Below are 27,033 nucleotides of genomic sequence, written 5' to 3'. Positions count from 1 at the left end.
AGGCGAGCAAATGCGATTCCGCTATTGCGGCGATAAAAAAAAATTAGTTCCGGACGGGATTCCGTCAGATTAGGCGCTGCGGAAAATGCAAGAGCGATTTTCGGGATTTTTTTTTCCACTTTAAAGCGAGGGAGATGCTGAACGCTGAGACTCGTCCCGCGATAAAAAAAAAAAAATCAAGCCGTCCATGCGTTCGTAGAGATCGCGACGTTATCGCGGCGCTGCGCGCTCGAGCGTGCCCGGCGAAATGACGTCCAATGAAATGGCAAAAATGGCTCGTTTATTTTCCACTTCCGATATGTCGGCTGCAACCTGGCTTCTCCTCTTGGCGACGCGCGGTGGATTCAGCGTGACTCGGCGCGACGACCGTGGAATATCGTCGATCACTTAGGCTCGTGGCGAGCGACGCTCTACTTGCCGAGAAACGTCAGTCTCGTTCTGCGAGAACGGCCGGTATTTGTCGCGACCCGACGCCTACGATTGTTTTCTCGCCGTTTAAATAATATAAAACATCTTCGTGGTGATTGACGCCAGTACGATTTTAATTCATAGACCGCGCGATAATTATTTATTCTATAGATTAATTTTGGCGTTTCGATTTCTTAATTTCTTCTCGCGTCCAACGCTTCCGCTATGTAAATAATTTCAACAGGATAATAGATCGGTTATTTGAGTAGGACGAATTTTTGAGATTTCCGATGAAAATCGGTGTTGCCCGTCGTCCCGTGGGTGCATCAACGCGGATAGACGCGCCGCGCGTCTCGTCTCGTCCATGCGAAATCGCCCCGGCCGCGTTCTCCACGCCGACAAAAGTGAGCCTCGCCTCCCACGCGATATTAAGTTTAATACCCTCCTCTGCAGGCCATTAGTGTCGATCGTTAGGCAGGTCTGTCTTACGTGCGGAACAGAAACGATCGTGCGCGCGATCCGGCCGTGCAAATGGTCCAGGCATCTCGCGCGCGCTTCCTCCGAGGCTGCGGCCGTCTCGTCCGCGGGTAACTATATCGACTTTTACTGTGCACGCGCGCACGCATGGATGCATTCACGCCGGGGCGTTTTGCTGCACGCAGCGCGGTCGCGCTCTCGCAATTTATGTAGGACTGGGACTACGAAATTATCCGTGGAGAATGGCTCTTATATGCATAATCATCGGTATTACTTAAGGTGCAGAGAAAACCGAGGAATTCGCCGATCAATCTCGGCGCGATTTCACTCTCGCCGGTTCTGTCTCCCTTCGCGAGCGGATATTTCATTTGAGCTTTCGCGCAAGCGAATAAGTCTCGTTTTATCGAAATTGGACTTTGCGTGCGGATGGAAGTCGATATGACTCGAATAGACGGTTGGGTTTTTTTTTTTTGTTCCTAGGTCTGCTCGACCGATGATAGCTCGTGCATCGATTGACGAGTTGTCGTGTACGCGGAACGTAGAGACCGTTTCCGTGAGTTCGCGTAATTGGAATCCAGATTCAATTCTCGGTTCGCTCGTAAATTGGGTTGTTTTGGGGGAAGGTAGATAAAGCGATAACCGCGATACGCCGACAAACGTGCGTGTCCAGGACGCGGAGGCACGTAGAGAAAAGAGGAGAAGAAAGGGAGGTACCACAGATGTGCCGACTTCTTTCCTCTTTTCCCCTCGTCGCTTCTTTCATAGCACATGAATGAACACCGGGCGGAAGTAGGTTACTATTACGTCATGCACGGTACGTTCGCAGTGCAGCCGGATAGTTTCGCGCCCATATTCGCCCAGATCTTGGCGATAGACCGCCGCGGAGAAAGTAATTAGAGAGGCTGGGAGGGAGCATAGGCGTAGTTTCCGCTCTGCTAAATTCAAGGCTACCTATTGTCGGTCTCGGGTTATCGTGGCCGTGAATCCTCGCCTCCTCTTCCCCGAGTTGCCCTCGGAATGTGGCCGGTTCATTACGATGCCCATACGTTATCAAGTAACGATCCACGATCGATTTTAAGGCTGAAATTTATTTCCTAAATTTGTTAAATATATATATTTTTTTTAATTAGTCTTATTTAAATAAAATATTAAGAAGCCAAAATAATTACGTTATCTTTTCTGAAACTTGAACCGCGAAGAAATACGCTCGATACGAACGTTAGGATGAGAAATCAATATACAATTAGCGAAAAGGCGGAAGCGAAGGCATAGACACGTTCGCGCGTAATCGCTTTTATCGCTCGATTCTTTTCTCATACGGTCGCTATTAAAGACGGTCGATACGGAGGGAAGTTTAATTTCGCCGCGGTCTTTACGCACTCGGCACCTAAGTTTTACGCTCGGTAATTGTGTGTTTATTCGATACCTCGTTGGGTGATATTTACGACGACTATTCGTTCGGCGCGATTTATTAGCCGCGGTGGAAAACGGAGTCGCTCATAACCACGTGCAAATTCACGTGCGTGAACGCCGCCGCCGGGCTGTCGGATTATAATATCTCAATTTCGCGGAAGAGATACGATCGGATCGCGGTCTCTCTCTCTCGCCAGGCGCGGTTCGCACGGCACGATCGATCGCGTCGTATCGGCGGGTTTCTCATTAATTTTCGACCCCCAGAGCGGGTCGCGCAGCGCGCTTGCTTTGTCGTTTCGCGAGCGGAACCGCTCGCAGCCGCGGCTCCGGCAGGAATTTAACGGCCGTGTAGGCGACAGTGAAAGTAGCGTTACTTAATACCTTATATCGCGGCTCATAAATAACAATAAGATCGCGTGCGTGTGTGTGTCCAACTGGATCGACCGACTTTTGTCGCCCCGACCTACGGCGGCCGTATCCGTTGGCCAACGTCGGGGCAATATATGACGGGAACGCGAAAGAATCGCTTGGCGTCGGCCGCATACGGCGGCGCGTTGCACGCGAAAAACGCACGCTTCATTTCGCAAGACTTACTCGAGGGGGTCATCAAAGTGCAAACTCGAAAATTCACGAGAAGTCCCTCCACGAGGCGGACGTGGCGTTTCAAAACCACAGCAAAAAAAAAAAAAAAAAAAAAAAAAAAAAAAGAAGGAAATATCCGATTTTATTGTGACGTCCGGGAACGCGTTGCGCTTTCTCTCCTCTTTTTGTCCCACGTCTCAATTTTCATGTCTTTAATATTACGTAATCGAGCTGGTGCTCTTCGTCTTCTCGCACAGAGCCTTTCTCGGGGAATAAATTTTCCCCCCGCCGTCTATCCCGCGCGCCATTACATAGCTAGAGGTTTAATATCACTCAAACGTCACGAATTTTTCCGTCCGCTTATTACGCTGTCGGGGGGATCATCGTCATTTAATGTAGATCATCGGCAGGCGCGACCTTCGTCGAGGTGGCTATCCCGTCATTAATAAAAAGAACGTGCCGCGCGGCGCACGCATTTCTCCGCGTTGATCTTGGTCTGGCGCCGTGTAAATCGAGGACCCCTTGCTCGTGCACTTGCCAGGCCCGAGGAGACAGGTTTCAAGGCTGCGACGACCGATCATCGTCTTACCGGGAAGGGTTCTCTCCCTCTTCTCCCCTTCGTCTCTCTCTCTCTCTTTCTCTCTGTCTTTCTTTTTTTTTTTTCCTCCCTTCGTTCTTCGCGCACGGATCGCAGAAAAAGTCGCGGAGATGTGTGCTGCGAGAGAATATAACGTAGACGATATATCGTCGGCTTATCATTTTATTCGTAGAATGTAGAAAAGTGAGCAGGCGATTTCTTGGCCTCGCGTAAGAGATTGCTTCTTATGAGGCGTCTCGCGCGGATACGAGCATCTTCCCCCTTCGCGAAATGCTTCTTTGTATTCTCTCGCGGAGGCGTTTTGAACGCGCCGCTTGGTACTCAGTACTTAAGGAATAAGTTGGATATTCTTGCCTGTCCTTCTAACGTTATGTCGACAAATTATCATCGATAATTTGCCGACGTAAAATTAAGAAAAAAAGGAAAAAAAAAAAAAAAATAATAAGAAAATTTTATTTTATAATTTATTCGGGTTTAATTCAGATAAAAGTTATACGTATAAAATAATTTTATTAATACGAGATGAAACAAAAATTTACAACGTGTATCTGCATGTGTCTGCATAAATTCTTATTTTAGAAGTAAATTAGTTAAGATATTATGCATTTATTTTATAAATGATTATAAATTGAAGACACATCTGCTGGATAAGTCGACGTTAATTTCTTATTATTTTGTTAATGCTACTTCGAAATAATACGCCTTTGTCGTGCGCTCACATTATTTTCTGCAATATCGGCCGTATTTAAAAGCCCGGTTCGTACTGCGCTCCCTCGATTGAAAATTTGTAATAAAAAACGAACGGTAACGACATTCCCTTTCAATGAGCCCGTACGGCGCGTAATTTTGCAACGCTGACACACGCGGCTATTTATACTACGAGTTCAACGAGAGGACGATAGCTGGATAATTACATGGAGTTCAATGTTCGTCTCATTGATACGCGAAATGGACTCTTCCATCTAATTATAGCCATTAACGCCAGGACTCTTATGCATTTGTAATGCCGTATATCTACTTTGAGAAGTTTCTATTGCACTCGTGATATTAATGCCAAAGACATAAGAAAAGAATGCGCCGCGTATTTATAACGTGCACCGTGAAGAAAAGAAAATGAGCGGTTTAATAAAAAGGTAAAAGAAAAGAATCGAGATAATTACCGAAGATACCGCGGTGACTAAGAGATACACTTTCCGTGGTCTAAATTTTATGAAACAAGTCTAGAAATGTTACTCGGACGTAATTACTCGAAATTATGTATACAATACGGATCCACGCGACGTCGGTAATTGACATAATAATTGAATGTCTTTTTAATTAGCCACCTAGCTAATTACTCGGCTCAATTAATCGCACGCACTGTTTACATCTGGGATAATGCGTCTGCTACTACATTAATTTATAACGTAATTAATACGCGGCTGCTCCCCGCACTCCCAGAGGGGCCGTCTGTCACGAAAACCGAACCGGGGCGCGAGCTGAAAATTCCGCTGGGCGCACTCGCGCGTCCGCGCGAGCGTAAAATGTCAAGGCCGCGATGACATTCTCGCGGTTCGCCTACTTGAGCGCGGCTCGTATTATCCACGTGAAACATATCTGATATGGAAAAGGCACCGGGGGAATCCCGGCTCTCGCGAACGGGTTTCTCTATATAAATAGAAATACGAAATGCGACCAGTTAAAGGAGCAATTATGACGTAGAAATTAAAGCGAGCGATCAGTTAAACGCGCTTCTTATCTATTAAAAGAGACGTATTCACCGACTAATTATATATTAATTGAGATACGCGGGCTCGTACGGCTCTTTCAATTTATAAAGAACAAACGCCCGTGGTGCGGAGGGTGCGCCGAGGCGTAGGAAAATAGATCGCGAGATAGAGAACCGCGGGGTGAAACGCGGGAGGGAGGGGGGGAAGGGGAGGGCTCGTCTCCGACACGTGTGCGGCTGTCTAATCCGTCGCGTGTAGGTGTTCAGCGCGCGCCTTCGACACCTTCGGCGATATGTGTAACGGCGTGTAAGCCTCCGCTTTACAAGGTTAGGGGAATTCGATCTCCGGTACGAGCGTAGAGGAGCACGACGCGCGTAACGACGTCGGGGAACGTTGCGCCTGGAATTAATCATCGGCACCTTCTCTTCGCGCTAGCCCCGTTGTCGTGTGAATGGCGCGCGGATGTGTTTGCATACCTACCTATGCGGTGCCGCGCGCCGCGCGGTCCGGGCTCGCGTGTAACGCGCGCGGCCGAGATGAATAATTTTCGTATTTAATTAATTGCGATTTAATGGACGATAGGGAACGTAACGGGACGGCCGTTACGTGCGCAAGACTCACCGTGCGGGCTATTAAACGTTTGCTTCCTCCCCCCCTTGGGGGGAAGGGGGCCCTTTTTCTTTTTCTCTTTTTATCTACCTTTTTCTATCTCTGTCGGAAACTTTTAAGCACGTTGGGATTGTAATCGGCTTGGGTGAAATCAATTTTTTTTCGAGCGAACGAAGCGACGGCCTTCGGTAGGGTTTCGCACTTTCGTGGCGGATGCTCCTAATTGATTTTAATTGACGGCTAATAATCGACCAGGCGCGTTTCGCCACGTCTGAGTTTGTTAGTATGTATCTGATTTCAGTTTAATTAATCGCGCATTAAATGTCGATTGCGGTGCAACACGCGCGCGTGATCGCCCCCTTTGATCGATAATCCCGCTTAGGATTCTTATTATACGTCGCCTGTCGTGAGAAGGCTCTTTTGCACACACGCGTTTTCTGAATCAGAATAAATTTGGAAACTGATAAATCGCGTTTACGCTGTAAACTTAGAAGATGTGAGGTCCGTGGACTGCCGTTGAATTAAGACGAATATTTTTTTTATAGCATGCAGTTTTTTTTATTTTTTTTTTATTTATTAGAATTATAGTTTTCGGTCATTTCTGAGCGTCGAAAAGCGTTATCGTACTTTACGAAGATGCACTTTTAACGGGGGAGGGTGTCGAGGACCTCTGGCGAGATCTTTTCATGCGGTTCCGTTCGTGAGGAGCGAGAGAGTCCAGGTTTATCTCGACGGGGAGAGGAAGCCTGGCTCTCCGCGAGCACAATCTCGTGCTGCCCGCGTACACACACATACACACACATAGGCGCGCGCGCGGATAACACGGTTTACGGTCGCCCTTCCTCCGCCGCCCTCCCTTCGTCGTTTCCCGCTGTCTCTTTCTTTCGCGCCGCGGCCGTCGTCTTGACGTCCTTTTCCGTTTCTGCCGTGCTTCCCTTGCCTCGCCCCGCGGTCTCGTTCCGTCTTCCTTCGACGCTCGAAGCCGAGAGCTGGTCCTGCTGTAACCCGGAGTCGGCTGACGGTCGCCCCATGTATGGCAGCTTGCTTTATGCTGCCTGCATCGCATTGCAATGCACACCGAGCGAGCGAGCGCGCGGCTTAGCCCGTCGTTGCATTTCGGTCGAAACGCGCCAACCTCTCGCGGTTGCTCCTCATGCTCCCGGGCCACGTGTACCACGGTGGCAGAGTCAGCTGCCCCGCGATCCTTCCCGGTCGTCAAAACGTTCGACGTCGATTTAACGATAAACTCGGTACGCGAATTAAAAAGACGTAGATACGGCTGAAGGGCGGATAATCGAAGACGTGATTTTAGCGGCCCACGATGCTGCAACCCCGTGAAATCTCGAAACGCGAGACGGTAACAATGCACAATGGGCCCGGTCCATCTTCCGGGGTACTTTCGAAACACTTACGTAACACGTGGAGAAATAAAAACACTCGTCTATAATCCGCCGGATCTGTCGGGTTGCCCGTTTCGGTCAGTCACGAGTAGGCTCGAGGAACAGCCTCGTTTCCGGCGAAGTACTCTCGGGTATTCATTCATATAATTTATTGTTAATACTATCCTAAATGGCAATGGTAAACTGCACGAAATGCAAATGCGTGCGCAATTTATCGTAAAATATAAGGGACTCGTGCACTAAAATTGTACTTAACGAACGGCAGCGTGGTGGCGCGAGCGCACTTTTTTTTAGCTTCTTGTAGCGAAACGAACGTCGGAAAGATCGGACTTTTTGTGACGTTCGAGTGTCCACGAATGGACGAATTTTTCGCGCACGTTCCTCGGTGCATTGCTCGACGGGGGCGAGAGGGTGGGCAGGCGAGAAACGGGCGACCGGACCGTGACAGCGACTTCGAAACGCGCGTAATGGCATTCCTCGTTCTCGGCTGCGTTCGCACCCTGACCTTACTCGCCCATATTCGGGCCTGGTCGTGATTGCCTCCCGCCTTTTTGCCACGACAGGCACATCCCCGTGTATCTGTATGCGTCCGAGCGCACGCCATTCTTTGCACGTCTACGCACGTCGCGGCTGGACGGGATAGGCGCGTATTTGACGCGAGCCCCCCTCGCGAGATAACGACGACGGTATCGAATGTATTTCGAGAACGCATCCACGAGTTATTTCGCGGCCAGCAGCATCACTTCCTACATGTCTCGCCTTGCGAGATTCAACTCGCCCCGAGTCTTCGCATTAATAATTAAATGAAAGGGTCTTAAAAATTTTATGTAGAAAACATAGCTGATTAATCGTTTCTTAATTATTACGGAGCAATTAATAATGTAAGGGAAAGCGTTGGGTAACTTAAAAAAAATTAATAAATAATTCTCTTTTAAATTTAATTTTTATTGATATATTATACATTAGATAAGAGTCTTTTAAATAATACGTAGAAACAATAGAAAGATTGACGGATATTAATACAACGATCGGGAATTTAAAAATTCCACGGAGCGAACTGCAATAAGAGAAAGAAATAATTTCTCGTAAGCGCGCAGCGGGAGATGAAACATTCGACGTGGCACGTTATAAAATAGAAGACGAAACGAACGTGATTTCGTAATATGGTATGGTCGAACTTCTACAAAAATAAAAAAATAAAAAAGTCGCGGCCGGAACCAGTTTATCCTTATTCCAGCGATATCCCTTTGTCACCGAAGGTCGCCTACTTTGTTTCGTTGCCGGACGATAACTTTTCCGACTATACAGTGCACCGTGGATTTACGGTAAAAACTAGTTTCACCGGTCGCCTATTTCAGTCCTCGTTCGCAGTGCAACGTGGAAGCGTTGCACCGGGAGTCGATTTATGTATCTACGTCTGGTAATTGACGGTATCGACGCCGCGAATTCGAAGTGCACGCATGCCTCGTGCGTTTCAACGAAAGCGCGAAAGATATTGATAAATTTTATTTTGATATTTGTAATCGAGAGAAAGTCACAGTCATTACGATATATAAATTAAAAAAAAACATATTTTTACATTATTCTAGTTGGCAGTTTATACGTAATTTTTTTCATCGTGTAAATATTTCATAGAAGCTACATAGAATATTCGCTGATAAAAAAAAAAAAATCCGAAGCGACAAGTAGATTAGTTCGACCACGACTGTATTTACGATTATTTAATTGACTGAATCGTACTGTAATTGATACACAATTAGCACCGGATTTACGGAAACTTTATTGCAAATATCGAGCGCTTGATAATAATAATTTACAAACAGTAGCGTGTACGCGTCTGAGGTTAAAATTAATTAAGCCCGTAGTCCGAGGAGCGAGATTGATCGCCACTGCTTATCCATCTAATAAACGTTGCCGCAATTGCGTGCGCGAAAAACGAGCAAATCCCGGCTTACTTAGCGTAGGCACTTGAGTGATTTTGTAAGCTTAATTGGTAGAAATGCGGTAAACGCGTCCGGCGACGTAGGATTTATGCAGATTTTATTGCGACGAATAATCCGATTAACGTGAGACCGCGATCGGGCGCGATACACGACGGGAGTGTTAAAATTAATTAAGCTCGTTATACGCGATCGATCGCTTCGTCCCTTTTTCGATCCCCGCCGAAAGCGGGGACCAATTTAATTACGGCCGAAAACGTGGCGGCCGTGCAATTTAATTGGCCGAAAAAGAAAGAAAAAAGAAAAGAGAGAAAAAAACAGATTTTATCAGCAGTGATTCGATACTCGCGAGAGCCCTTGTATCTTCCGAAGTTCATCGCGTATTTTTCTTTCTGCATTGGCATACGTCGTCTTTCCTCGCGGTGCTCGGCGAACAATGCGAGTAGTAGCGTAACGCGCGAAAGGCAGAAACTCGCCGCCACTAACTGCGGCCGAAGTAAAATTACGCAAACACGATCCGATCAGCCGTATCGTACAAGCGCAACCTTGACGCTTCGTTACGGTACTTTTCTTCGCGGCGAATGCATTTACAAGCGCGGGCGCTTCTCTCTTTCTCTCTCTCTCTCTATCTCTGCCCGCGTCTTCGTCTATGTGGCAAACAGCGGCGTTTTAATTGGAAAAATAACGCTTTCTTCATCGCTGCATCATCTATATCTCGACGAGTACAAATTGCACGCTTAAGCGAGTTACTGTTACGCGATAGCGCGCCGGGAGAACGAAATGGAGATGGAGACGGAGATGGACGAGGGACGTAGGGCAGAGGGACGGGGGACGAATCGCGAAAGAAAGAAGGATGCGTATCCTCGAAGGTCGCCTCGTCGTTGGCGTCATCGGGAATTGCATTCTACCGCGAATAAAATTACAAGACGCGCGCGAGCGACGGCGGGCCAGCCGCGTGGCATTGAACGTGATGATACTCGTTTTCCCGTACCGACAATTACTTATAAACTCCGCGTCTCCGTGAATCGCGCGGGTCCCATTACTCGCGTTCGTCGATAGTAATTAGATTGTCCCGCGAAAGGGCCGCGCCGCGCGGCGAAGGCTCCCCCCCGCTTGTTAATTTCCACCGCGCGAATTGAATGTCGTGGGTGTGACGTGAAAATAGAAACGCGAGTAAAACGAATCGGTGATTAAAGCGTCCTGCGGTTAAAGGGAAACGTAATTGGCCTCGGACACCGTATTACCGCAAGGCAGAGGTATTTTCTCTTTTTGGCTGTACGGGAGGGAGTTAATCTCGTCGCAAATTACTTAGATGTAACCGCCGGCCTCCAAATCCGCGCGAGAAAGAAAGATAGAAGCACGGCACGTTCGTTAATCTTCGCCGCGGACCCAGGATCAGCGAACCGCGGAATTTTCTGTCGGCGCAAGTGGGTGGAGAGAGGAGAGAGCGAAAAGCAAAGCCGAGAGAGAAGCGCCCCTTTTTCTTACTTAGATAATTTGACGCGCAATCGTTAAACCCGATCAGGCATGTAACGCCGATGTAATTGCGCCGGAGAGGAGCGGGACGGGGTCAGAGGGGGGGGGAGGACCGCGTGCGCCATTTTTTGCCGGGTGAGATCATCTTCTTTTCTTCCCTTCGCCTCGGCTCATAGGTTTCCTCTTTCTTCATTCCCCATCGCGAGAAATCCGTTGTTTGCGCGCTGGCCGCAATGTCGAACCGCCGATTAATAATGATCGGTATTTTTAGACACTCGTAGGTAAGACGTTGCATCCTTTGACGATCGGTCTTATCAGCGATCGGACGTACGTCGATCAATCAGCCGATCGAAAACGGATTTGTAAGCGACGCCGGTGAGGAATGTCGGCTGTAATTTATATCCCCGCGTGTTTTTATAGGAATTATTTTCCACATGATACCTTTTATTTTTAGAACGCGATGTAACCGAAGAATCTTCCGTTTCTGATTCCGCGCGATAATTTTTTATTTCACGGTACGCCGAGAACATCTTTTATTTTATTTATCTACTTTTTTTTTTCATATACACATTTAATCGCAACGTCAAATTTTTTTAGCCATAATTTCTATCTCGCGCATTGTAATCCGCGCCAAGAAAAAAAAAAATATATATATATACTCGACCCTGTGTCGAGTCAACATTCAGAAACGATTAGTATTTTTAAGGTCTACGCAATGAGCATTCTTGCATGCTGCGAAATTATGCAGTCTCCGCTTCGCAAATATTTCTTACATTCTATTTAAGCGGTTAAGTATTCCGTACTTGAAGAAACATTTACTCGGTAAATAGCCAACTATCACGCACAAAAAATTACATAGCGCGGGATACCACTTCTCGCGAGTCCGTTTATCCACCGGGATCCGCTAACGTCGCGACAGAAGAAAGTAGCGTAAAACGATATTGCGTATCTTTTGCAAAGCGTCGCGTTGGGACTTGTTGCCATTCCGCTGACTCTCGTGCAGGTGGCAAATTACATTGGCCGCGCGTCTATATTATATGCACATATCGCGTTTACAAAATGCACCATTTAGCGAAATGTGTAATTGCCGGCGAACGGAAGGCCAACTCCGCGTTAGGTGCATCGACGCATTCAGGATCGAGTCGACGGAAAGTTAACAATATATTAATTAGGCCGATCGATCGATCGGGACTGTACGATGCATTTTTTTCGTCACGCTCGCCGCGATTTTCGTGCAAGAATGCTGCCGCTTTAGCCTCGATATTTTGCACACTTTTCAGCTTCCTCTGAAAGGGCAACTTGCGAGAAAATACATCCGGCCGCGGTCACGCACGCGTTTTCCCCGTGAATTTGCACCGCGTTCCCCAGTCGCTGAATCGCACCGCTCGCGACATGAATAAATTTAACGAAAAGCTAGATGTAATATTATGGAATATTAATATTTTTAATTTGAAAGAACGAGCATTAAATATTAAAACGTAAGACAAATGCGCCTTAATTAACTGAATGTAATTGTAAAGCTCGCAATACAAAGTTTAAGGAAACAGACGGGGAGGGAAAATTCTGTCATTAAATTATATCGAAAGGTGTAGTCAGTGGGTCACGCACTTCTCTGTAATCCTGGCGCAACGTAATTGCCCTCGTTGGCTCTTTAGAGAGGAAGCACGCAATACGGTACCCTATAGTTAACTCACGTTCGAAATTTTTATTGGAATTTAATTAACGCATATTTATTAAAATACATTCTTCCGGGGGAAAAAAATTTATAAATTAAAAAAATATCTACAGGGTGTTTCAAGCAACATGTTGCTTCTAAAAATTATGGTAGGAAGTTTTTTGGCTTTTTTAACGTTAACATATCGTCCTATCTTTTTATTGCTATTTATAAACGATAAAGATAAAAAAATGTATTAAGGCTTAATTTTCTGCCGTGAGAACGCGAGACGAGTAGGTGAAATTTTCGCGAGGGGACTGATATTTTTCGTGGCAGTAAAAGAAAAGCTGCACCCGGCGAGAGCACGGGTTTACGTAACGCCGTGTTTTCGCTACGAACGTAAAGTCTCAGGTCCGCGTTACGACTGTCGGATTCAGCGTGTCGTTATTGTTTAAAACCGGCAATCTTTGTATTATCGTCTATCGATGCGGCACCCCGGCGGTTGAGTAACGGAGAGTTACGACATTCGTAAAACTCGTTCACGACTCGGTCGCCTCCTCGGGGGCCCTCTCTGCCTCTCCCGTGTTTATTTTGCCCGGCGCTATTATACGGTTTCTTTCCACGGGCTGGAGGAGAAAGAAGGAAGTGGGTAATCCCGGCTCGCTGAATCTGGAACGAACGACTAACGATGCACCCCGAGCGCGCGTGTGTATACACGTTGCTTTTATGACTCTTCGGGCCCTCGAGAGCCTGTTTCGTAGCGACTCGCCTGCATTTGATGCACGATGCATCGTGATACTCGTAAAACTCGTGAAAACCCCCAGCCGCTCTCCCAGCGTTCGTTTGACTCTTTAATTCGATCGTTGCGTTTCGCTTTTTACAACGGTGCAATTAATTGGAAACGAACTCTGAACCGCGGAGACGAAGAGCCGCCGGCGATTAATCGGGAAATGGTTTTTTTGTCTCGTAAAACGTCGGCATAAACGCGACCGTATTGCAATTGTAATAAAAATTGCACGGGCTTCTAAAAATAATATTAATCTACGTGGCTCGCATATTTATTTACGTCATAGGCTTAATACACCTCGGCTAAAGAATTTTCCGCGCGTAGGGGAGCGTAATAGATATAGCGGCATTAGAAAAATAATAACGCGGGACAGACAAGGAGATCTTCATGCGGCTTGCTAACGTGGAACGAATGAGTGGAGCAAAGTATCTTTTATGACTTAGGCTGAGTACAGCCTCTATCTTGATTCGTGATCTTAATGTGTCAGTGAGGTACGCATGCTTATTCACCGTACTGGATTCGCGCATTACCAGTGATGGACTTAGCGGTTACTCCACTGCTTTCACTGTCATGCTCGCAACTACGCGAGCTATTTTGCAAAATATTCCCTGCTATCCATTGATATTTAATCGCCATCTCGGAGGATATTCGCGTCTTTTCGGTTTATCGTTTCGTTTTATTTTAACTTACGGTCTCACGTTGCATTAAAATATGAAAAAAGATTATCAATCGATTGAAAGCGAATTAAAAAAATTTAAAGCGGATATATATTACTTTATGAACTTGATAGGAATAAATTAATTACGAAGTATTATCACGACGCAATGGAATATGTATTACGATAATTATAACGATAGGCGTAAAGAAAACTGCGGCTGGGAGTGATAACAGTGCATATATTGTCCGCGCGATGCGTCTGACTCCACTTAGGCGATTAGAGTTGAGAAACAACTGTCTACTTAAACGCATCCGCGTTTCTATCTTGACCTGAAAAAGGGAAATTAAGAAGGGTAATCTAGGGGGATCGATAGACTTATGGACGTCATTTGTTTCTCCGAGGATGAAAAAGGCAAGATAGAAATAGGTAGGCGTTCGTGAGGCTGCAGGCCTCGCGGTCTTCCTTTCTCTTTCTTTTCTCTCCGCTGCTCTCGCTCGTGCACACCCTTTTCCTACCTCTCTCTCTCCGTCTTTCTTCTTCTCTCTCGCACGTGCAGTGTCAAGTTCATCGTTCAACGTTCGTCCTACGTGTGCTAACGCACTCGGCTTCGCTTCCTCTTCGGCCATAATTATGCCTCTTGCGCAAAAGCTTATACGGCGATGTTCGTGTCTTCGCGCAACTGCGTGACCGGCGAGAAACAGAGAAAGAGGAGAGAGGAGGGAGAAAAAGAAGGAGACCTTCTTAGCGGTCGATCGACAGCTCCGAGGTCGCTTTTCCATGCACTTCCTTCGCCGTACCTTCCCTTCTCGGGAGCATGTCTATTAATATTGAGAGCAAAATGACTTCATATACATCGACTTGTTGTATAATAATCCATCACTCCAAGTCCATTCAACTAAGCCCTACTACATCTAATTATATAAATTTGTTATAATTACCGTTTGAAAAAAATCGCCAAAACACGCAAAATAATATTAGAAATAAATGAGGATGGCTTTTATTTAAAATCTGTGTTGAAAGATAAGGACGATATTTAAAATAATAGGATTCAATTTAACATTTCTTTATTCTCGCTTGAATAATAATACGAGTCGAGGGGACAATAGAGAAATTAAAAAGAAAAAAAAATTCGCGTCTACATGAAGTGCAATGCATGCAGCTGTTAAGTGTGCATGCATGTTTGTATTGCAAATATATGCATCGAAGGAGGAAGAGGAAGTATGATTTGACAAAGTATTATCGATACGTGACGGGAAAGTCGAGCCTTTGTTATATTGCACGCGCGTAGGATTGCCATTCGTTGCACGAAGTGCCGCCCGCTTTTCGAAGAAGCCGTTGCGCCTGAAAAAGAACCTCGGATACTTAATCCTTTGCCAATGACGGTTTCATTAATAAAATTTTAAGATTTCTCGCTCGCGATAAGGAGGTAACGGAAGTTGTATCAGGCAACGATCAACGACAAGTTATCGATACGCGACGAGAAACGCATATCGCCGTTCTCATGCCGAGAATATAGGATTGGTATTCGTTGCGTGGCTCTTGAAAGGGGGGACCGAACTATCGGTATGCAAACCGACTCGAATATACCACCGACATTGTGCCTCTGGGTTCGTGATCGTCGGACATAAATTACGAGGCTCGCGTTGCGATTTAAGGGACCGTCCTCTAAGTTTCTCCATAGACCTCGTCCTCAAACCTAGCGCACGCGAATCAATTAACTTTCGCCGATCGCGAATTCTGATCGCGGCAGTTTCGACTTAGGGCCCCTTGCGATTTCGCGAGCGATTTTTATCACTCCGCGTGCGGTCACGTACGATGGCGTGGCGCGAATTTAGCGCACGGGTCGCTCCTCCGCGGCGGCTTCGCCGTATTCACGTCGCTCCACTTTTAAATTAAAAGAGAGATCAGATATCCAGCGCCTCGCGAATAATTCACCGCGGTGCGATAACTATCTGCGGCGCACTCCTACATATTTTTTCCAGACAAGAGCCCCCGCGTATCTGCTCCATATGTGCGAACAGTTTTTCAAGACAGTAGCACTTTTTCCAGAGGAAACACGGTCACGGTTTTACCGTGCGGCCAATTACACGTGCGATATTTTAATTTACAATCGAGCGCAACAATACCGAGAGCGCGCGGTCGTAGCGCTTTTTTTTTTCTTTTCTTTCCCCCTTCGCCGTCATGTTAAATACATATAGATAGATCCGCCGCCGATGGCGGTATGCATAATACCGACGGGAATTAGAATCGCCAACCTCTTTAGTCGCGGTGCATGCGAGAAAGTTCCGCCACGGTGCAGAGAAATTGTGACGCGAATATGTCGATGAATGCATACGCTGACCGACAAACTATGCTTCACCGCGTCCCGTATGAATGTGCGCGCCGACGAATAAATGCAGAGAGCCGAGCCGATGCGCTGTTACATCTTAAACCTGGTTCGAATCGAGTGAGACGTTTAACCTTTTCCTTTCGTTCGCTTCCGTATTTGCATTGGTAAAACGTATCGATGTTTTCCCCGTCGTCGAGTCTGCGGCGTCAATGAAAAATAGTATCGACCGCGGCGTAAGAATAGATAAGGACGGGCAGCGCGGAGTGAGACGTCAAGGTGTTGTTTCAACGTTCGAAAAGCGCAGGAGATCACGTCCGATTTTGACGGCTCTGACGAAAGATCGGCGATCGATAAATTCAAATCATAATTAAGCACGCGGTCTCGACGAGCACAATGGGGTTTTAGTAGCCGGCGTTGCGACACCCGTTGTCACTCCCGACACATTTCTCCTTTGTTCTATCCATCTCGGCGGCTATCTCTGCCTCTTCTCTCCGAGAACGTATTTCCCAATGTGCAACGCGACGGCCCAACCCTCGATTCTTCCGCGTCGTATCGTTCTTCTGTCGTTCTCCGCGGATCTCTCCACGTCGTTCTTTTCCTATTCATAGTGACGGCGGATACGTCCGCACACACGGGCACACTTATATATATATGTATATATATACGCGGCCAGGGTGCGCCTTTTCGGCCGCACCCTGCTGTCATCGTCACCGCGACATAAGGTTGTGATTATCTGACAAAGGCTTGATTCCGCACCGCCGTCTAATTGAATGAATGCCGTTCGTAGCGACCCGTTCCTTAGATTAATTCGCGGAACTGCTTCATTTCTACGTGCAGACCCCTATTTTTATCTTCGCTCTTTTTTTTCCTTTTTCCTCCGCGCAGTCTGCATTTCATGTTCCTGCGGTCGGTCCTTCGAAAAGGACGACCATGATTTGCATAGGTCTACAAAGAATGCAACAGTCTCGATCGTATAGTCGTTTTAATCCTGCGCCTTCATTAATTCGTCTACCCTCGAACGAAATACAGGGATAGGTCTAAGATCCATACACACGCGCGCGTTTCGTTTTTGGCGCCATACATTCAGCTAAGAGAAAAAATAAAAAGGGAAAAAAAAAATGCGGTAGGATAAAGGGTTCCTTGTGTGGCGCGTAATTGTCCTGGGATTTCTACACGGTGACCGGCGGCAGTCGCGGACGCACTGCGCGATTTTACCGCGAAATACCGACACGTCCAATCATCGCGCCGGGAGAAGGGACAGCGAAATTGTCGAAAATTAATACTTTTGCCGCGGAGCGGAGTATAAAATTGCGGAGAAAACGCGTAACCTTTACAAAATTACGAAGTCAGGTGCTTAGCCTCGTATCGTGCGCACCCGCCATTACAGCTAACAATGTGCCGACGATTTTCTCGGTTCGTAGCGTTCTCGTGGCCTAGGTCAACGCCGGAGCCAGCGGATAAAAAAATTCCCGGGTCATTAGCGAACGCAGCGTTTATACCGCGGATATTTGTGCGAGTTTAAAATGCACCCTTCTATTTCTCAGATAACTACGAACATTATATAAAGATTATAAATTCTGGAAATTCTTGGGAACGCAGGGAATTAAATTGAAACGTATGCTCTTTATCTTTACAACAAATTCGCATTTGCAGTTTAATATTTATTCGCGATAAGATGAACGACAGTGACGTTTGTTAATTATTAATTATCCACGTGACCGAGCGAAGTTTAGCTGTGCTTAGCACAAAAATAGAAGAACGCGTGAGAGCTAGAAAAAAAAAAAAATATTTTATGTACTTTTTAATTATTAAAAACTGATCACGGAGTTAAGTGACGACTCTTAATATTCACGAATGAAGTGATTAAAAATGTTGATTATAATTGGCATGGCGTGTTCTTCGCATTAGGGGAGTGCTTTTCCCACCGGGGACTTAACACGCTCTACCTTGACGAGAGAGCCGGCTTACGATTCTTCGCGCGTTAAATCGGTAAGCCACTCGGTCGATTACGAGTCGTTTACTGCATCGCTGTTCGATTAACGTATTTAATTTATCGGCCAGTTTGCACGCCGCGTGTGCCTGCGTTTAGTTTAGACCTTTATCACCGCGGAGATATGCTAATGCGAGAGGATCGTACCGATCGGCAAATCCCTATTCGAGGACATCGGAAAATCGGATTTGCATTATCCGCTGGCCTAAAAATGCGAATACTTCTCTTCTCAAACTCTCGACGGGCCGCCTTCTTCTTTACAAATAATGTAATAAAATCCGGCTAGTATGTAAAATTTTACACGGATTGTAAAACCGACGGTTTTACTTGCGAAATAATTTTGGTTTAACTTCGCGCAAAATACTTGAAGCCATTTCGACGTTTGCGAATTTCGATAAATTACTTTAAGCCTGAAATTTTCGTGTGCCGGAGCCGTTTGCCGAAGTGGACGCGTGATGAAATCTCGTTCGGGTCGCCGATACGCTAAAGCCTGGGCTCTGATAGTTAAAATAATAAACGGATTTCTCTTTCTCCTGGTCCATTTCCCCGTATCGCCTCCGTTCGGTGCGCGCAATTATCTTCGTCGCAATCGCGGCGGCGATGACGAAAGAACGTTGCGTTCGGGCGCGACGTAACTAATAACATCCGAGAAGGAAGATTTAGCTCGCGGAATTTCGCGCTATTAACTCTCTTTGGAGTTATTGCCACACGCGAGCGCGTTAAATTAACGCTATTTAAACGTGCGAGAGCGACTTAGTTTTGCGCGAATAAAACGGTACACGATATTTCATCGTGCGGGCTCAGGGTGACGCCGAGAATCTGTTGATGGGATACACGATGCGTTATTACGCGATATATTCTGCTACGTTTGAAATAAAATCAGTGCTTAATTAGCGTTAAAATTATTAAGTAAATTTTTTTCACCGTGTTTAAAATTTGTTGAAATATTTGATACATTTATTCGCGAGACGCTCGTCGGTTTTGTTTGCTAGATTGTTAGCGGACTTGTACAAAGAACGTCCAAAGTAACAAGTTCTGGGTCGAATTCCGCCGGCGGATGCAACTACTTTTTCGTAGCCGGTCTTCGACGGAATGTTAATTTTGTTTATAGGGCCAGCCGGGCTAAATGGGTCCCCCAGTAATTCACTTTGTGAACAAATCAGTTAGACGTTAGCGCGTTTCTTTATATGAAGGTTTGCTCGTCTTTTAATTTATCGATTATCTTAATTATTTCTGCCTGTATTCGTTTTATCCGAACGATCCCTCGGCCAAAACTGATATATTTCGAATCTCCTTGCGACAGTCGAAAAGAAATTATATTCGATCCGTTCCCGTGAGGATTTTATTTCGGATGCGTTCCGACGAGCGTTTATCGCTACCGAGAAAACGCGGGGCTCTCTAGAAAAACGGCGGCTGGACCGGCGCAGCCATCGGCTTCGCATTAACGTTCCGAATAAAACGCAGACCTTGAATTAGCGAGGCTCGTCTTTCTCCGTCATTTAAATTCTTTTTCGAATAATTTTCAAAAACAATAGCCCGTAGTCGTATTTATCACCGACGCGCACGCAGATTCCGCCGGGCTGCATACGTTCGAAGGAAAGTAAAAATATATCGACGTGCGTATCACACGATAACTTTCGACGTCCAGCGATGATGAAATTATTGAAAAGTAATAGTTATTAGTTATAAGGGCGTCCCAGCCTCGGCGACTCGCGTCTCGCGGCTTATCGCTCGCCGGCGCGCGCGGTCCCTCCCGAGAGCGATAGAGAAAGGAAGATCGCTCGGTGCCGGTGATGCTGGTGGCAATTCCACCGTGGCAATTACCAGCGTGTCGAGTCGCGCTATCGGCGGACACGTCGCGGCGGGCCCTCGCCGACTCGTAAACACCTGGGACGATAGTACGCGGATAGTCGCCCGATTTCGCCGGGCGATAAGGGCCCTTTAAAGGGCGCGCGCGGGCGGCCGTCCAGGACAGGCCGAGGAGAAAAGGGGCGAGCCGATGCGCGCGGCGCAATCTTTAGTGCCGCCGCAGAAAACGTCATAACTCGTATCTGCGCGGCGGCCGAGTGCAGGCGCGAAGTTACGACTACGCGGCTCGGCAAGGATAACGCGGGAATATATCCGCGACGATAATTGCGAGTTCGTTGCCTGCCTCGCCCGCGCCGCCCCGCCGTCGCGTTTAGGTGGACGGGAGAGCGAGCGCGTACCCCCTTTCCCTTCTCCGCGTCGAACTTTTTTTTTTTTTTTCTCCCTTTCTCTTTTTATCCTTCTCCTCGCCGGTCGATTCGTCCCTCCAAAGGTTATGCTCTTACGAGACAAGTTGAGCAACCCGGCGAGATCGGCTGACCGATCCAAGCGGCTGCTACGCGATTAGGCTTTCGTGGGTCTAAATCACGGAAACTGCTCGAATCCCCTTCGCGAAAAACGAACACGGAGTCACACGCGGACGCTTGGCTCTCGCGAGGCGCGGCACCGCCCGCGGATATTTTTTTTTACTTAGTCTTTCGCGGTGAAAACTCGGAATTGTCCGTGGATCTTGATAAGACTTACTCTCTCCCGGCGTGGCGTCGATTTGACGACAAGAAGATTCATAGCGCGAAGTAATGTCAGTCTAGTCCCGGGGGGAAATTTTGTGTCGATAGATTTTCAGCGCTCCTTTCTTTGCTCCTCGCAATTATCGATCGACTAGGCGTATTGTGAGAAGAAATCTCACGCTCGTAGCTGAATTTAAGCCATTTTTTTTAATTATTTTTTTTTATACTTCGAGATTGTAATCAAGAATCGGCGTTGTTTTTGTGGCATCCGAGTTTTTTTAACGATTTTGCAATGCGTGACATAAATATATAGTCGTGCTACGCCGGCTTCGCATCGCGTGTCGTCTCTTTTTCAGTTTTATAAAGCTCGCGCTAATGACAGCATATAAATGAAACGAAAGTCTCGCCTTAATCTTAACAGAGAAGCACGTTCGACAAAGGAGAAAAAAATCGGCGCATAAAAAATGCCGCGAGAAACCGTGATCGTTGTCGTTTCGTAAAAATTGCTCGGCGAAGGTGGTCATTAATTGCGGCGTTAATGCGGGACCGCTCGTTCGAAGATTTGCTTTTTTTTTTCTTTTTCCTTTCTTTTCGGCCGTCTCTCTTTCTGTCTTCTCCTATTCCTGTCGATTGTCAGCGCCGCGATCACTATTGAATAGCCGCGCCGTATAGATTATTCCCCACAATAATGCTTCACGGTCAATTAAAATGCGCTGTTGGATACTGATATACTGCAAATTAACCGACCCCGCGTTGCCGCTTAATCAGCATATTTATTGCCGCTACGCAATGAGAATCGTACGCGCGGGCGCAGATGCGATACGACGCGGTCTCAATGTTGCAAGTGGTGTGCCCCAGCCTCATTCGAGATACCTTTAATCCTTTCGCGGTGGTAAGGGGTGGAGGTAGGAGGGGGGAAAGGGGAGGCAGGATGACTCGGATACCGGGTCGTATAATGGGAAATCACCGGTGGCGAGTAACTCGGTTATAAGTCATGTTGCTCCACTCTCTCGTTCCTATAAACGCGCGCGTAATATACAGCGCCTGCGGAATTTAAACTTCCTCGGTTCTTCATCGCGATCGCGGCCTCCCCGGGCCGGCCGGCGTCGGGCTTTTTTCCTTCCTAATTTATAACGCGGGACGGTTCGTTGGTGGGCGCCTTTAGCGCGCCTGACGGCATTCCGCGGCCGGGAACGGGAGGTGATTTTGTCCCGACTGACGTGCAAACGTCGATGCGCGAAATGTTTTCCGAACCGGGGGATCGGGTGGAAGAACCCGGCGCGAATCGACGGTCCCCGCTCGCCTTGCTCCGAGTCGAGCGCTGCTCGCCGTTGCCGCATTTTAATTACAAATGGATTAAACTCGCGGGCGACTTCGATACTCGGGCGATTAGCGCATCGTCCTATTTTTAACGCCCAAGGTTAATTGTGATCGGCAATTCGCCGCGTACGCGAAGCGCCGCGCCGCGTAATTGGCAGACGCATAAATTGCGCCGCGATAATAAAGATTTTCGCGAGAGGCCCGAGAGGAAAATCTGATGCAAGCTGGTGCCAGACGGCTGGGGCATTAGCCCAACTCCCGCGACCTCGTTCAGGGAAGCCTCCCCCTTATCTCCGCCACGGATTTTTCAGGCCCGATATTAATTGCGGACGACGGTAATTTACAGCGCGAGTGTCACGCTCCGTGAGATGTATATTCTAATAAATCGTCCCACAATGCGGAGTAATATCGCGCCGGTGTCTAGGCCAGCTCGATTTTTTATTCGCCGCGGTATAGCTCGCGATATTAATTGTGAGTCTTGTTGATTTATATAAGCATTTATGAGTATAGTGGCGGGATGAAATGCGCCCGCCGCGATAAGGGCATGCGGGATCACGATGCGGGGCGCGAGCGAAACGGCGAGAAGGACAAAGGCATTTTCTTTCGTTCTCAACAATATGGCAATCGTATTTCGAGGTGCATCGAAAGGTCGGAAAATGACTAATCGCTTACATTAATAACGCATCGATGTCTAAGGAACGTGTAACAGTACACTCGGACAGTGTTGCGTAAAAATCAATTGAGCAACAATTAGGAATAATGCGAGGTTAAAATTTTTTAAGAGTTTGCGACTTTATTATTATTATTAATTTTTTTTTTACATTTATATTACGTTACAAAATGGTTAGAAATTTCACATGTTGCGTTAAAAAAAATCGCGAGGGAGATAGGTGTTCTCAATCCCGCTCCGATTCGATACGCCGGCGAGTAAGCTCTAAAATCCAAGGCGAAGCGCTTTGCGGGATAGAAACGCGCGTTTAAAGACTCGGACAAATTGCGACCTGCCCGCGTGTCCGCCTTCTTATACTAATATGCGAACACGTTCGCTGTCGTGGCTCGCGCGGAGGGCTCTCCTCTCTACACGAGGCGGCGCTCACATATACGCGTGCAACTGCGCCGAGCTCTCCCCACAGTTAAGTGTAACTACGTGCTCGTAGTTATACGCTCGTAAGCTACCGTCCAAGCTCCGTACGTTACGTATACGGAATATTTCCGAGCTGATCGCTTTTCCTCTCGGCAATAAGCGCCGCAGCGTTCCGAATGACGGACCGGCGAGAAGCGCGTTTCAATATTTCGAGATGTTTCAATCGGTCGGAAAAGACTCACGCGGATTAAGTCCGGGGTGGCGAGGGAGGGGAGAAAAAGCATCGCGAGACGATATCTCGCCGTAGATAAATACAATAAATAAGATAGGCGATCGAAGCTCGTTGATAAGGCTGGCTTATCGAAAATGCTCGTGTACGTCTCGCGCCGTACGTATCAGTGATCCTCAGCCGGGCGTTTCGACCACTGTATTTTTCGCCGATCGCTGTGGCTCGCGGCTTCCCGCGGATAGCACCGACGATTTTACGTGCCCTTACTTAGGACGCTATCGCGCCGGCCGTAATAAAAAAATGCCGTTGCGTTCCGTAGCTGGAGGAATGCACGAGACGGAGATTGAGAAACTCTGGGATACGTGCGACTAGGGGTCCGCCGGCGGGTCCCGATACCGGATTATCCGAGGAGAAAATGTAATGGAACGAGTAAAGTTTGCGTTCACGCATCGTTGGTCCCGTCCTGCGTCTGGCGAGGGAGGCACCATAAGAACCGTCGACACGGCGCAACACCAGCGCGATTAGGTAACTGAAACCATATCGACGTGTGCAACGCTACCATGTGGGTGTACCGCCGGCCGTGTGTAGCCGGTCGATGCGGCGGGATAATGCGCCGATAACACGGCCGGGCTCCGTGAACGCTCTCGGTCCAGATTCCACAAGACAGCCTAGTTTCCAGGAGAATCGTGCGAAATGCGATCGCGCTCCAAGTTTTTTCTTTTCTTTTGTTTTTTTTTCCACGCGCGTTCGCGATTGCGTTTCGTCGGTCGGAAAAAGAGATCGCGCCAGTCTCGATTTCAAGGCGACATTAGCACTTGTACGGGCTGATTCCTAAAGCGATTCGACGTGACGAAACGTTTCATTTTTATCTCGAGAGAAGTCTAGTAAGATTTTTTTAACAGTTCTCGCGCGACATTTTTATTATTTTTTTTTTTTTCTAATTTCGATGCATGTACCGAGAGCGTTACTTAGACGGCGTCGCGATGAGTTATGCGACCTTGCGCGTGAGACGATCGTTAGACATTAAAAGTGGTTTTGAGTGGCGCGGCGCGGCTTAAAATTATTACGTCGCCTTGCGTGAACGAACACGACAGTTTAACGATCCTCCTAGGGCGCAAACGAAGCAGAAACTTAGTTCCGACGATTGATCGTCATGACCAGCCAGACCGTCGTTGGATAAATTAAGGCGTAACAGGTAAACGGCTCGTTAACGATACTCGGCGATGAGCGTGTTGCGTTGTTGTCGGTCACCCAGCAGTTGTACCGAGAGTCGATTGAGAAACTCTCGCGCGTCCGCGTGAATCCGCGAGGTCATCCGACGGCGCACTTACGCTCTCCGATCTAACTCGATCCGGAAGAAAAGTAACCAGGGAGCCCATCCATAATCAATCTTTGTCAAAAGCGTCTTAGTAATGCGGGAACGATAACGCGCTGGAAAGCATGCGGCGATTCCGTACGCAGGGAGCGATGTTTACCAGAAAACGCGACGTTACGAAGGAATACTCTGCATTAAAAAATATTCTCCTAAAAAATAATGAGCTTTATTTATTATATAATTTTAAGCGCTTAAACATTTAATGAACATGGCACATTTTTATTTAGAAATAATTTTTTGGAAGATTATCGTTTTGCATTTTCATATCGATCTAAAAATCGAATATATTTGGAAATATAATTTTCGCACATGAAAATTTATATATCGTTGAGATAAAATTAAAATAGAATTATCTTAGGTAATTTAATTATTCTAATATCGTTTTTATTTTATTTTTCAGAGACTGGAGAGTTTCGCACAGAGTCTCAGAAAAAGAGCAACAACGTATCGGTAAGTCAATCCATTACTAGTATTTTTTTTATTTAGCACAGTCGTCATCTATGCTCGATTAACGTCATTTCAACCGTTTTTTTTTTTTTTTTTTTTTTTTTTTTTTTTTTTGTCGGATTGTCTCGAATCGTTTAAATCTCGCTGTTTCTCCTTCAAAGCGTAACAATTATTACACGTATGAACCGGAGTGAAATATTCACATACGTGTTTCATTATCTTCTTTTTTAAGAAATATAGGAAAAATTTACATAAATATTGCGAAATCTGATTCAGTCAGATATATTAAAAAATTTCTAATACCGTCTTAAAAAAAAAACGTAAAAATTAATACTTGTCATTTGACAATCGCATCGCCAAATCAATAATCCTCTTCGCTAAAATACGGTCATATATTACTCGACGTAACGATAAAGTCTGATAACATTGTGCGTTTGCGAATATAAGATTTAGAGATCGACTATCCATTTCGGTGAATTTGTACCGTCATTATTCGTGCGATCGTCGTAACCTTCGCCTATGGCCTTCTTTCAAGTTTGACAAGGTTCCTACCGATTATGATTTATCGATAACGCACAATCTTGCAGTTATCTCGGTTCATCTCAGGATCATCGCTTAAAAAGAAAATAAAAAAAAAATTTGGGTGGGAATACATGGCAAGAACATATTATTTATTGGATAATTTCTGACAGCTTTTGCGTGTGGCATCGTCCATCACATTTATCGTAATGAATCGCATAAGCTTTTTTTTTTTTAAACCGAGCCTTAGAACACGTTAAACCAAATTTTCTCAACTTGTAAGAACGATTTAAATCGAGTTTGCACATTTCTTTGTGCGCGAGTATTAGACAGGACGAGAAGTAAGGCAGAACTTTTTTTTTTTTTTTATCGTGTAGACTGCACTCGGATCGTTCAGCTTATCGGGTTTCCGGGGCTTTTCTTGCGCGCGAAGGCGGGCGTGGACTACGAGCGTTGAAAATCGCGGCTGACCCCCGTGTGCCAGATCTTTTTTTTTTTTCCCCTTTTTTCTCTCTTCTCGTGACGCGCGCTCCTTCGGGGCCAGCCGGCTGGCCGACTGTTCCCGTCGACTGTACCGGCGGCCATGCATCGCCGATGAGAATATGACCCCGGCACGTATAGCTCGGGCCTCGGAGTAAACTACATAGGCGTTGCGCGCGTCTCTCTCGACTTCGCCAGGCGAGTCGGTGGTCGTGCGAGTCGGTGTCGTCGGCACCGGTGCTTCGTGTGGCGTAGGTGATGGCGGTGCTTTACCTTGGTGATGGTGGGAGTACCGCAAGGGTCAATCCACGGTCCACCATTATATTCCTTCAGCGAAGTCGTGGCACACGGGGGCCTCGGAGCGGGTTCACAGCAACGACGACGACGACGACGACGGCGATGGCGACATTCGAACGCTTAATGGTCGGAATTTGTCTGGCCGGCAGGTACACTGACAGTCGGTAGAGTTAGTGACTCGGGTTCGCTCAGTCAGAGACCGAGATAGCCAGGGCACGGGGATCGCGAGATCGACGCTGGCGTAAACCAAAGATATGGATCAATCTCGCGAGGAGCGATTCTCACGCGGCGTTAGCGGAAAAAATTATTCGAAAATTAGCTCACCGATTTTTATTCCACGATACCGATACGAATTGTCACGATTTCGAAATTATCGCGGACACTTCTCGCTTTTACAGTTTTCTCCACGGGATTTCACGCCGACGTTGCCTCGGCGTGATCTTCATTTTAAGCGTTCCGCGTTCGAAGAAGCGGTTAATCGTTAGGAAAGCGGTTAATCTATATCCATCATCTACACAGTTAAGATTCTAATCGTCTAATTAGCGGAATTGTTAACGATGGAATGATCGGTAATTCGTGTACGTGCATCCGTGTGTGCATCAGGCGGTCCGTCATCCTTTAAATGCAACTTTGACCTTTATGGGGGGTGGAATGTATCGTTTGCAAAGAGGAAATTAAAAAAATGAAAAAATAAAAAAATCCGCGACGAAGAAATGAC

General features: G+C 46.8%; 1 long non-coding RNA gene across 1 annotated transcript in view; it reads left to right on the top strand.

Annotated features, from left to right (window-relative positions):
• LOC139107688 (uncharacterized) overlaps positions 1–26,832 on the top strand; it is a 47,968-nt gene extending 21,136 nt beyond the window's left edge. The window contains exon 11 of the long non-coding RNA XR_011546550.1: positions 24,973–26,832. This is a non-coding gene — a long non-coding RNA (uncharacterized lncRNA). The remainder of the gene's footprint in view (positions 1–24,972) is intronic.
• The last annotated feature ends 201 nt before the right edge of the window (positions 26,833–27,033 follow it).

The sequence above is a fragment of the Cardiocondyla obscurior genome, linkage group LG13 (assembly GCF_019399895.1).
Source record: "Cardiocondyla obscurior isolate alpha-2009 linkage group LG13, Cobs3.1, whole genome shotgun sequence".
Taxonomy (NCBI): Eukaryota; Metazoa; Arthropoda; class Insecta; order Hymenoptera; family Formicidae; genus Cardiocondyla; species Cardiocondyla obscurior.
Note: the sequence above shows the minus strand (reverse complement) of the source record. Positions and strands in the feature narration are given on the sequence as shown.